The 11,496-nt window shown below is 41.9% G+C and overlaps 1 pseudogene; it reads right to left on the reverse strand.

Moving 5' to 3' along the window:
- Positions 1-317: 317 nt before the first annotated feature.
- On the reverse strand, positions 318-8,336 carry LOC126501643 (RNA-binding protein FUS-like; annotated as a pseudogene).
- Between the last annotated feature and the right edge of the window lie 3,160 nt (positions 8,337-11,496).

Below are 11,496 nucleotides of genomic sequence, written 5' to 3' on the forward strand. Positions count from 1 at the left end.
CCGCCCCAGAGCCCATCTTGCCAAAGCACAGAAGTCTCTGTCCCCCACCACCACCCTGCTCCACACAGAGGACCCACAGTCCTCACTTCAGCCCTGGCCGCTCCCCTGATCATATCCTGCTTTTCTACACCAATCATCTCCATAGTCACCCCAAATACGAGGTCCTTCTGGTCCCCTTCATTGGCTATCTAGTTTAGCTTTACAAGGGGTTGAATTTATTTATACAAGAGCAGTTCATGTTCTGACATGGAGGATTCAGACATTTCCAGGACTCGGTTCATGGCTGTCTGCCGCCTCCACTAGAGAATCTTTCCCAGCTACCACCACCACCATGCTACCTTCTCCACAGCCTCCACAGCTGTGAGCCCTCCTCGCCCTCAGCTTCCACAACCATTTCCACCACCTGACTGAAGTCAGCCCTGCAGGTAACAAATGAAACCTTGATAGGATTCCCAGAGAGTTCTTTACTATCAAACTACTTGATAGCGCCATTAGCAGAAGGTGGGTCATCTAATGTGATTGTTACCTCACCCTTCAGCCTGACAGTTTCCTGTCTGTATGCAAATTAATCATAGGCTGTCCCGTGTGCTTGTCTTAGTAATTCCAATCTGTCAGACATAATCAACCACAGATTCAATTTTAACATCTTACCCAAGCCTTGCACAAAGATGGTGTTGTCTGAATTATCCTGTTTGCAATTGTGATTTGATCCTTGATCCGGAGTTCCCCCAAATTTATTGAAACTATCCCAGTTACTTCTGCCCATGCCATGTCCATTCTTTGCGTTCATAGCCGCCACGGCGCGGTTGTAACCACCTCCCTAATCCCTATCACGACCCCCACTGTACTGACGGGGTCCCCTGTAGCCACCACACACCATTACTCTGGTCCTCATTGCCATAACTGCCACTGCCACCAGAGACAGAGGAGTAATCTTGGTCACAGCTACCTCCACCACTTCCTTCCACTGTAACTGCTGTGCTTGGTTCTGCTATCCACAACCCCGACGGAGGTTAGAGGAGCTTTGCTGCCGTTCACAGTTTTGTTGCTGTCCACCATAGGCAGATTGTCGTCCATATTGCCTCCACTCCGGGACTGCCCATAGCCTCTGCTCTGAGAACTGCCACTGGAACTTTCCCGAGGGGCTGCTAGGAGCTGGCTGTGGCCATAGGCAGGGTAGGGGGACTGCTGCCCATAAGAAGATTGAGGAACTCTGGCTGCTGCTAGAGTTCAGTGGAACCTTGTCCCAAGAGGCTGACTATCACAGCTCGTGTTCTACGTCTGTCCATTTGAACCATAGCTGCTCTGATGGGCAGTAACCATTATAACTCTACTGGCTACAAGGCTAACTGCTCTATTGGGAATAGCCCTGCCCAGGCTGGGTAGGACAAGATGCACAACTTTTAGCTACTTGCTGGGTTTAGTTGTTCGAAGCCACACTTGTGCACACACACTCAGGCCCCTGAGCTACAAAATTCCAGAGGACTGGGAGCCAGCACAACAAGAACCAAGCTGTGAAGCATCTTGGCTATAACTTAACTATTTTTTTAGAAGTGGGTTCATGCTCCTGGTTGTAGTCAATCTCTCAATTATCCTTATTTGCATTTTGAATTCCTTCCTTTATTCTATTGATTAGTAATTTTTTTCAGTTTGCAAATAATTGTTTCTAAAAGCTACTGTGTTGATAATGTGCCATTTTTGAGAAATTTGGTTGATATAATGATTCTTTTGGAATTATTGAAATCTGTTTTATAGCCCAAGAAAATGGTTTTTGAAAATATATTATGGATGATTTTAATAATTGTAACTCACAACAGCTAGCAAGCTTGAGATATGAGGTTATTAGGGACATTAATTTTTAACATCCATTGTAATTTATTTTTCTATATCAAAGTATTCTATTAGATGCTTTACTTTAAATCAACTCCTGTTTCTAATAGGTTCTTTAATATTTTAATATTCTGTGATCTTGGATAGATTCAACATCACTGAAGACTATTTTATATTATTAAGCAACTCTTTATCCCATTTGGCACTTTTCTTTCAGTTTTATTTGGTGATATATTATTATATTATTATTGCCATTCCTATTCTGTTTTTGTGTTTAGTGAACCTTCATTAACCTCATCATTTTGTTTGTTTGTTTTATATTTCCCTTTCCTTCCATCTTATTACTTTTAATTTTTCTCAATTTTGAGTTTCTCAAAAATAATCACATATAATTGTGGTTTACGTAACTAAGATGCAGTTTTTATTTCTAATGTTTCAAATTCATTTATTTGTATTCATTTCATTGATCTCATTCTGATCTTGACATTTCATTTTATACTTTTAAATATTTCCATTATCTTGACTACTTTATTTTCCTTTTTAGCTTTTTATTGATTCTTTGTGTGAAACATTTATCCAATTATTTTTATCAATAAAAACTCGGGAGTCAGATATCAGGGTGAGAACTTGAGTGATCAGAGAAGCAGTGAAGCCACCAGTGGCCTCCTCTCTCTCATTCCCAGATCAAAAAGGGCAAAGGCCCTCTCTCAGCCCTGCCCTACTTCTCCATGTCTATCTGTCCACAGTCCTACAAAACCTCTTTGCTTAATTTTGGTCAGCTAATAGCCCTCTGATTCAAAACAAGCCCATTGGCAGTCTCAGGAGCGTCAGAATGCAATCAAAATATCACACTTGTTAATTTCACATCATACACCCTTATCTCATGCATCTCCCCATCCTTCTATATCACTCTCTGCCCTTGCAACCTCCCCCAACAAAGAAATAAAATAAAATAAAGAAGCTGGAGAGATGGCTCAGAGTTTAAGAGCACTGACTGCTCTTCCAGTGTTCCCGAGTTCAATTCCCGGCAACCACCTATAATGAAATCTGGTGCCCTCTTCTGTCCTGCAGGCAGAGCACCATACCTAATAAATAAATAAAATCTTAAAAAGCAAATAAATGAAAACAGTCTTGTACTTGTCACCCAGTACACACCTTTGCCTACACAGCTTTGCTTGCAAATGTTCGTTGCACTGGGTCATTGGTCTGGTTCGAGGCCTCTGACTTCTGCTACACCATCAATACTGGGTCCCCACGGGGACTCTCCTCGGGTATCCTGTCGTCACCCTGTGTCATGAAGACCTTGCAGCTTTGTTTTAGCAGGTCTGGCTCCATCACATGCTCCAGCAGTTTTTAGATGGGGTAGATGTTGGGGTGAACCCACTCAGCCCTGGGCCTAGAAGGTAGCTGAGTTGGTCAGCCCACCTGTTCTCCTGCTCCCACGCCACCAGGGTCAGCTCTCCAGCTTTGCCCAGCTGAGGAGTGGAACCAGTTATCCTGTCTGTGACTGTCGGCAAGGGGTGGGACCAGCTCTTCATCGCTCAACCCTTGGGGAGCAGCGCGCTCTTGTACCCACACCACCAAGGCCAGCTTTCCAGAATTGCCCTAAGAGGAGCAGTGCCGGGTCACCCGAGTGCCAAAGACAACAAGGAGCCGGGTCCTCTCTCAACCATCATGTCCTCAGGGCTGGCTCTCTCATGCCCATTACACCAGAGCCAGCTCTCCCACACTGCACAGGCAAGGACCAAGGTAGCTAGCCCACACCAGGGGCATTTGGTGGTAACATGCATTACAGACATCAACCCAGATCCCTTCAGCTGCAGGGTCGTGGACCCAAACACAGCCCTTGGTGGCAGCACAGACCTCAGGTGTCAGCGCTGGCTACTCACATCAGGCTGTTCTTCACCACCCTGGCATTTCCCCTTCCACCTCTTTTCATAGTGTTGAAACCATTCTGCTTGTCTTTCTATACCTTCTCTCCACGATGTCCTTGCTCTTCTTAGTGGTACCCGGTCCATCTGCTCCAAGTGGTTGTGGATCGTGATCCTCTCCGGTTTCTCTCACTCCCGAATGTGAAGTGGAAGACGAATCTGCATTTAAGTTGGTCTCCAAGGCAACTTTTCTATAAGGTGCCAGGCATCCTTTTTTGGCACTGAGTCAATTCTACTTATTATTATTGCCTCTCTGGAGTTTGTCTTCCCCAGCTGACTCCAAACTTCATGAGAGCAGGAGACTGCATCTCTCAAGTTCCCCAACACAGGTCAACACCCGTCACCGCCTCCAGTTCTGCCTCTCTCAGTAGAGCCCACTACTCCACTTTCCTAACTTTCCCAGCTCTCCTTCACGTCTTTGTTCTGTGTAGTGGTTTTCGGCACTGCCACCTTGGGGTCCTTGACGGTCCCTGACTTTTTTTTTCTTTTTATAATATTGACGAATTGTTCTGATGCTTTCCCCCAAATTTTTAGAAATTAAGTTTTCATTTGTCAATGATAATATTAAAGCTGGGAAAATTTCTTGTGTCTTTTAAATGTCTTTAAAAGTACAGGGAATTTAATAAACCCACACTTCTATCTTCCTCCCTTCTACCTACATTTCAATTCTCTGCATGTTTTACTAATAAACACTGGACATTCCATTTGGTTCAGTAATGGCAGTGATTCATTTTATGTTGTGAACATTAACTTTACTTTAAAACTAATGAATTAATTATTCAATCAAATTTCACTTCAATTTAACATCAGTTTCTTATACTAATGTGCTTGCTCCATCAGTATCACTATTAATTCTGTATCTGCTGTGGTTTGGATGTGTTTTCTCCCCATAGTGCTGCATTCATGCTCAAAGATCGATGTGTGGGTCCTCAAGTGGGGAACCTTTAAGATATAGGGTCTATTAACTGAGGTTTATGTCCTGCCTGGTCCTGCATCCATTTATCCCAGAGAAATACACAGAGGTCTACTACATTAATTATAAACTGGTTGACCTATTAGCTCAGGCTTCTTATTAACTCATATCTTAAATCTTTTTTTTTTTTTTTTTGATTTTTCGAGACAGGGTTTCTCTGTGGTTTTGGAGCCTGTCCTGGAACTAGCTCTTGTAGACCAGGCTGGTCTCGAACTCACAGAGATCCACCTGCCTCTGCCTCCCGAGTGCTGGGATTAAAGGCGTGCGCCACCACCGCCCGGCTTCATATCTTAAATCTTAACCCAGAATTTAGCTGTTCATGTTGGCTCCATTCTGTTAACAGAGGTTTCTGTCCCTCCCTGGTCCTGAAGCTGTTTAGTCTCAAAGAAACACATAGAGGTCTATATTAATCATAAACTAGTTCACCTATTAGCTCAGGCTTCTTATTGATTCTTTCTTGCATCTTAAATTAGCCCATTATTCTTTTCTGAGCTATCCATGTGGCTTGGTACCTTTTTCAGCAAGGCATTCTAATCTTGCTCCTTCTGTGTCTGGGTGATAACTACAGACTGTGTCTTTCCTCTTCTCAGAATTCTCATTGTCCTGCCTCTACTTCCTGCCTGGTTGACCCACCTATACTTCCTGCCTGCTACTGGCCCATCAGTATTTTATTAAAATACAAGTGATAGGGTACAGACCATTGTCCCACAGCAAGGGTCTACTAACTCAGAAAGATAAGGCCCGCATGCTCCCTCTCATATGCATGTCAAGTGTGTGTGTGTGTGTGCACGTGCATGTGTGTGTGTGTGTGTGTGTGTGTGTGTGTGTGTGTGTGTGAATGCGGGTAAAGCCTAAAAGAACTAGAAAGGAGACCAAGAGGGTAACAAATGGTGAAGAGGAAGAAGGGATTGTGCAGGAAGACACATAGGACATGAGAGAGGGAATGAGACTTGAGGGGATAAAAGAGGAGTTTAGGCTTAGTAGAAGGGTGGGGGAGAAGAGAACTCTACTAAAAAACAATTTGTTCAAAAGTACCACAATGACATATAACACTGTGAAACTTGATTTAAAACAAATAAATAACAAAAAAAACAAGTGAGTCTAATGGAATAGAATACGGTCATTAGGAGTTCTGCTTTCAAGAGGAGTTTTATCTCAGCACCTACATTGCAGCTCAAATGCCTTTGTAACTCCAGGCCCGGAGAATCTGATGCCTTCTCCTGGCCTTCAAGGGCACTGCACACTTGTGGTGTACAGATATATACAAAGATAAAATGCTTAAACATTGGAATAAATCTTTAATACTATTCTGTGGATGAACGAGTCCTCAGGAAAGTGTGCTGTTAGCAAACAGGACCATTGCATGCATTTAACTTTGCAGTCGTTTTCCTTCATGTTAGTCTACCAGAGCCGAACAGAATCTTCCCAGGAGCCAAATTAATGAGAACATCTGATTTGGAGCCGTCCTACCCCAAACTCTGATCTAAGCAAGTCTTCTTCATAAAGTACCAGCCTCATACACCATTTTTTTATTTTAATTTTTGCTTTTGTATTGCTAAAACAAAAGGCAGACTTAGTTTCATATTGAGAACATCATCCTATCAATGCTTTAAACAGCTTTTTATTAAGGCAAAGTATGTGGTGTGTGTGGGAAATGTTTAGTTCTTATATATATCAGCCTTTCCTGGTATTCTTTTGTGATTCTTCCATAATGGTATTTTCTCCTCAAATGTGATGGTTATTCATTTAATTTTTGTGACTGGATATCTTTTTTAAAAAATTTCCCTGTCAAAAGAACTACTTTATATTTAGAAAAATCTTAATTTTAATCTATGGATAGCTATAAGATTTTCTTTCATGTCTTTTGTGCTTGCTTTGTAAATGGAGGGACTGGAATTCAATCCCCAGAAAGCATATTTTAAAATGTGGGGTTTTATTTATTATTTCAGTAAACAGAGATAGGCAGGTCCTTCTAGCTTGCTTTCTGGTCAGTCTAATTTACTTTGAGAACTCCAGGTCAGTGAAAGACCTTGCCTGAAGAATAAGATGAATCAAAATGACACACAAGATTGGTGTCTGGTCTCTATATACATATGCAAATAGATGTACGCCCACTTGCCCATTCTTGTGTCTCCACATATATGCATGCACAACCACACACACACACTTGGGGGGGGGTAGAGGCATGTTGTTCTTTTCTTTTATCTGAGCATTCACACACATAAAATAAATATATGCTTTTGTTTTTCTATTATTTGTAAGTAAACTTACTGCTCCTACTATTTGTGCAATTTTGGCTTTCTTTATTCAGCAATAGATCATGAAGGTCTTTCCCTGCTAGCTTAGGTTTCCTGGGAAACAGCAGCTGAGAGGGAGATTTGTATGTGTGACTCATTGGCCCTGCTATTTGGAACAACATCTGTGGAAGGTAATGGAGACATGCTTCATCAGAAAGACAAGACCAATCACAAGGCTGCCACCAAAGGGACTTGAGCCACCTTACGGAGCTGGTGGATGCCTTCAGACTTATTTTAAATGAACACAAGTAGTTCTTTATTACTATTTGGAATTTAGGATGATTGTGAACTACTGGTGGGGAAGGGCTATGACTTCATACCAGACAACCCCTTAGCCAATGTCTGTTTGGGGACTTCAATAGAAAGCCTCCTGTAAAGTGGGGAGATCATTCTTTCCTGAAGGGACACATAAAGAAGAGCACCCCAGCACCCAGCACCCAGCACCCACAGATCTCATGGTACAAGATTCAGACATGATAATTTTTATGGTCGACTATTCATAAATTAATGAATACTGTGTCATTTTAGCTGCCTGTGTGGAACAAAGTATCAGTGAATATGACACTTGTGATCGCTTGGGTGCCAGACTACAATAAGAAAAATATTATATGAATATTTTCAAATGTATCAAAAGATTATGTTGAATGTTAAGTATACTATTTGGATAAAGTCCTAGAATTATGTATTGATTCGGCCTCTATTTTGCATACAATGAATACTTGCTCATTCTAGAAGCCAGTCTAAGTCACTTTGATTCTGTAGTTCTCCCTCCTGTCAGTTCCTCAAAGTGACCAATTCAGGTATCTGCCCTCTACCATATCTGCTGGCATGATTTCTGTCTGTGATAGCTGACTAGCTTGACTCACCCCACTGACCAACATGCTCTACACAGACTGTAGGGATGCCAGTGGGGTCACCTGTCAGTCAGTGTGACTCTGTGGACCTTTGATAGTTTGCTTTATTCACTAGGAAAGGCTGTAGACCTACAGTCCCTTGCCTTTTCCTTCTTCTTTGATCTCTACTGGGTGGCTGGACAGGCGCATCTCAGACAGCTTACCTTCTTTTGCCTTTAAGGCACATTACTGCCTTCTCACCAATCCATAGGTAACGTGCTACTTTTGCTGTCTCATTATTTTGTTGATGGACCCCTACTCTTACCTGGTTGACACACCTGAACCTAAATTCTTCACCCTTAGACCTCATAGAGATAATGGCCATCGTAGTAGACACAAACAGGATGTTTAAGACAAGAGTCGTAGTAACGTCTGCCAGTAAAACAAGCTTCCTCAGAGGGAACACAGTCATGGTCGAACACTCAGACACTAAGCTATCCACTATGATAAAGAAAATCCCATCAAGAATATACTATAAAATAAAGATTATAGTGTAAATATCCGTAACTATCAGTAGCATCATCAGGAATAAAAAGATGGCAAGAATAGAGCAAAAGAACAACAATAATCAAGACTTTTTCAATACTTAAGAAATCTTTCCCTTTGTTTTTGTTTGATATATTTTGAAGCAATCTCAGACTTACTGTCAATATTACCCTAAACATTGAAGTCTGTGTGTCTTAACTAAAAAGGGAGTTTTTTACAGTATCACCATGCCACCATCACACCTAGCAAACTTGACCAAAGATTGTTGGTATCAGAAAATATTCAAAGTTCTGATCTAGCTTCTCTGAGTATTTCTAAAAGTGTCTTTTGCCTTGGTTTGCTGCTCTCCATGTTGTTCTAGACCAGGGTGGTCGCACACTCCTCCAGCCTTTTGCTTTATGATATCTCAGAAATGTCTGAACTCAGCTTTGCAGCCCTTTGTCGACTAGCTTGTCACCCTCCTCACCTGTACCTTCTATAAATGGTTTGCTTTAAAGGATCACATCGATTTCAATTTACCACTTTGGGCCAATCTATCAGAGGTGGAGCTGTATGCCTCCCACTGGGCCACATCAACAAGCAGAGCATCTGGATGGGTGGCTTTGTTTTGAATGTCACTTTGGAGATGTTCCTGCTCTGGCTAACACAATGGTTTCACTGCTGAAGCTCTTGCCAGTCCTAGCTTGCCCTTCACAGAGTCTTTTTTCTCTAATGATGATAGTCATTGCCCACCATCACTCAAATCAGCTCATATACACAAAACTCCACTAACCCAAGTTTTCGTGGTTAAGTAATCTTTTTGCTTATTGTCTGAATCACTTTTCCGAGTTACAGAGGTCTCTTCAGTCCAGTAAGATGCTGAATATGTTTTTTTAAATATGTTATTAGTATTTGGTCTTTGTTAGCTTCTTGTATTGGAAAGATTTCCATTGATTCCTTCTATAAAGTTCTTTTTTAAATAAAGAAATGTATTGAATTATAACTGTTTTTTTTTAATTTGCTTACCTAGACAAAGATGAATCTTTCTTCTTGGGCTTCAGTCTTACATAATAAATGGACAAATGTGGCAGGGACAAGAGTTATCATTAGAAAGTGAGTACAGTAGACTTAAATTATTTGCAGGCTGAGGGTTTCCAGTCCAGACAGACTGTGGAAACAGCCCTGGCTTCTGACTCCTCACCACTGAGACTGTGAGAGCTACAGGGTTTGCGGGAGGGTTAGGGTGGGATTGAGGTGGGTGTGAGATCACCCTATCCACTAGCCAGACTATTTCCTAATATTTATTTCTTTGTCATCAAAATTAGGTAAGGGAGGGACTTAAACACAAGGTCCTTCTTAAACCTTTTTAAGTCCTTCAGTTTAAACAAGAAAATATTGTGTGTGCAAATATGGGGTGATCTGTGAGCTGTGTCTATGACTACAAGGCCATGTGGTGCTAGTTAGAACATGTGTCAAAAGAACAAAAGCATCTGGGATCCAGTAAGTTCTGTGGCTACCTTATCCATTTAAATGCCTTCTAAAACATTCACCTCTTCATTTTCCCCATCTTTTTCCCATTCCGGGCTCTGCTGGACTACTTCAGATTCTGTCTCCATTTCAGCAAAATGAACTTTCACTGTGGAACAGAGTCTTCTTAATTGCTTTATGTATTTCCATTTCTCACCAAGCTCCAAAATCTTTAGCAGTTCTATTATTCTTACCAAAAGACAGCATCCTCTGAGAGGGACCAGGAGGCTCACTTCTTAGTTCCTCCCTGTCTCTTTCCCTGTAGTGTCTAAGCACCTGGTAAGTAATTCCCTTTTCACTAGGTTGTTTTTTGGCACTGGAGACCAAATCTCAAAACTAAAGTTTGCCAGGAAGTGTTCTACAATTTATGTAAAACTATAGCCCCCAAAATCCTCTTATATAATATGAATTGTCACTGGGCGGTGGTAGAACACTCCTTTAATCCCAGCACTAGGGAGGCAGAGGCAGGCAGATCTCTGTGAGTTCGAGGCTAGCCTGGTCTACAAGAGCTAGTTCCAGGACAGGCTCCAAAGCCACAGAGAAACCCTGTCTCGAAAAGAAAGAAAGAAAGAGAGAGAGAGAGAGAGAGAGAGAGAGAGAGAGAGAGAGAGAGAGAGAATATGAACTGTCTATTTCCAAAGAATCCAAGATGTGGATTCTTTTTTCATATTAATAATCAATACATGCTGTGAGCTAAGGGACAATTTTTTAATCTACCTATGTAATAAGACATTTTTGAACCATTTATGTGAATGAAACACAGATCTCACCAGGACAAACTGACTTCCTACTCGCCTTTGTCTGTCAGAACAGTGCCTGGAAAATATTCTGCTTTGGGTCTTTGCTCTCATGAGGACCCATCCTATACATTTCAACTCTGACACTGACTTCAAAAAGTTTCATCATTATATGACTTCATGATATAAATGTGATTGGTGGGTACACAAATCAAGAAGTTGTGTGGTCTGCCCACTCTGCGCTCCATCAAATCTGGGCATGCACAAACCTCCAAGGAGGAGATATCTGCAAGGAAGCCATTTAAAACTCTTGCTGGAGGGTGAACTTGAGAAGTGGAAATGGCATGGTCTTGGCATCAATCTTGCTTCTCTGATTCCAGCTTTGCTGAGTTTCTGCCTTCTCATTTATAGAGTGATAATAACAATATTGCTCTGGGTGTTACAGAAGAGCCACAAGTAAAGGCTCACCCAAATCTCCACAGTGTAGTAGCTTTCAAATTTCTCATTTGCAAATCATTTGTTCGAGTCGTTTTCCCACTGTGAAACTGGCTCACAAGAGTCCCTACATAAGTACGGAATGAGGTTGTACTTTAAGGACCCCACATTACCATGCTGGTACTGTGACTAGCCTGTGAGGTAGGTATTTTATTATTGCTGTACAACTGAATGGAGACCCTCCACACACAACCTCTTCACGGGCCACTCCAGCAAAGGGGCTCATTTCTTTTGGTGAACAGACACACAAGGAGGGGGAGAACTGTAGACGAAGCAGTCTCTGGTGCCACGCTGGTCTGGAGAAATGGGGGTGGTCTACATAGGACTGGAAATCTGATGTGGTTTGTT

Source organism: Alexandromys fortis, unplaced genomic scaffold (assembly GCF_014885135.2).
Source record: "Alexandromys fortis isolate MF-2015 unplaced genomic scaffold, M_Fortis_MF-2015_v1.1 scaffold_5, whole genome shotgun sequence".
NCBI lineage: Eukaryota > Metazoa > Chordata > Mammalia > Rodentia > Cricetidae > Alexandromys > Alexandromys fortis.